Source organism: Pseudophryne corroboree, chromosome 2 (genome assembly GCF_028390025.1).
Source record: "Pseudophryne corroboree isolate aPseCor3 chromosome 2, aPseCor3.hap2, whole genome shotgun sequence".
Taxonomy (NCBI): domain Eukaryota; kingdom Metazoa; phylum Chordata; class Amphibia; order Anura; family Myobatrachidae; genus Pseudophryne; species Pseudophryne corroboree.
In genome coordinates, this window is record NC_086445.1 from 138194465 (window position 1) to 138196234 (window position 1770).

Sequence of the window (1770 nt, forward strand, 5' to 3'; positions counted from 1 at the left end):
TACTGTTAGCTGCATGATTCTCAGCACGGGTATTCGTTTTTACAGTATATTAAAAGAATACTTAGAACACTTGATACTGCTTTTGCATAACTATGTATAATAAATAAACCTGTTATGGGAAGCTACTGAATTGTTCATAGTTACAATGTACAACGGTAAATAATAAAAACTAGTTCGGGAGAATGTGTTTGCAAAAATTACAAAACATGTTTCCGCCCGGTTTCGAACCGGGGACCTTTCGCGTGTTAGGCGAACGTGATAACCACTACACTACGGAAACTACCTGGTAGCATAATGCTGCCAATGGCATAGATATAACAGTGAATGCCTGTTTAGCTTTGAGCTTATATTCAGTTATAGGTAGTTCTCACTGTGTATAAGTTACAGAGAGTTCTTTATCAGCTTGGTGCATGTTACAATTCCTGAACACTTTTAGAGCTGGTATAAGCCTTACTACATGATATAATCACAATTCTATAGTTCCATACACCAACTTCTAAAATGTATGAGATGATTTTTTCCTGCAATATGCCATCACACATTGCAATAGCACGCTAAGCTTTTACTATAGACCCATCTATTTATTAATGCATACCTGGGTAATATAACTGGGACATTCAGGGTGGTGTGACCACATTAAGCCCAAATTATAACTCTCACCTCAGTGCTTCTAGTTAGAATGTCTTTCTTCAGTAAATTCAGATCATCCATTCTGAGTATACTACCATAAGTTTCAAATCCATGGATGGTAAAAGTCAATCAATAATTGTCCTACACAAGTTAATAGTGTATACAAACAAACAAAACAAATAAATAAAAACATGCGTCCCTGGGTGGGCTTGAACCACCAACCTTTCGGTTAACAGCCGAACGCGCTAACCAATTGCGCCACAGAGACTGCGCTGGTTCTTGCTGCCTATTAAACGTTCTATAACAGAAACCTAGTGTGTGTCTGATTATAGCAGTTGGAGGATTGTGACGTGGGTGTGAAGTAGTGACGTATGTGCCTATGATGATAGAAAACGGACATGCTAAAATGATGAATTTATTCAAAGAAAGAAAACAAATAACAGGCATTGCCATTGCATGTTATATACATTAGGTTTTTAATTGGAAGGCAGTTGCTAATTGTTATTTAATCTGTTAAATCATAATTTCCATGACAGTAAATAGATACTATTATATTATCATAATTGTTTTATTGCAAAAAAAAAAATTTGAACTTCCCATACCGGGAGTCGAACCCGGGCCGCCTGGGTGAAAACCAGGAATCCTAACCGCTAGACCATATGGGAGGCTGTTGCAAGGTTTTTATTGCCACTGACTCTATTGCTGAATTATACTCACAGTGCACTCCGTCTTTTTATTACTGTTTTGTCCACTTTTTAAAATATACATATATCTGTATTGGTGGAATTTCATTTTTAAACAGTCTCTTCCAGTGCCCTGGGACTTGCTTTAGTTTATGCTGAGCCTTTGGTTAAAACAGATCTCAGTTGCAATGGACAGCAGTAAATGGGGACATTTTTTGCCAGTACCTCAAACATCTTCAAGTTTATAGAGGCACTAAACAGTCAGCTGTTACAATGGGGAACAAGGTCCTATGGCAGGTAGGAAAGGACTTTGCCATGCAGAAGAAGGTGACACCTCTGGGGTTCACCTGATATTCTTGTTCTGTTACTGAGCCAGATGAGTGTTTTTAAATAAAAATAAAATAAAAAAAAGTTTATTCTGTAAATAAAGATGCTTTTTTTTCTTCAATGAACAATA

General features: G+C 36.9%; 3 non-coding genes across 3 annotated transcripts; all 3 read right to left on the bottom strand.

Annotated features, from left to right (window-relative positions):
• Window positions 1-207: 207 nt before the first annotated feature.
• TRNAV-AAC (transfer RNA valine (anticodon AAC)) lies at window positions 208-280 on the bottom strand. The gene has a single exon. It is a non-coding gene; the product is annotated as a tRNA-Val (tRNA).
• Window positions 281-824: 544 nt separating this feature from the next.
• On the bottom strand, window positions 825-898 carry TRNAN-GUU (transfer RNA asparagine (anticodon GUU)). Its single transcript has one exon. It is a non-coding gene; the product is annotated as a tRNA-Asn (tRNA).
• Window positions 899-1223: 325 nt separating this feature from the next.
• On the bottom strand, window positions 1224-1295 carry TRNAE-UUC (transfer RNA glutamic acid (anticodon UUC)). The gene has a single exon. It is a non-coding gene; the product is annotated as a tRNA-Glu (tRNA).
• Between the last annotated feature and the right edge of the window lie 475 nt (window positions 1296-1770).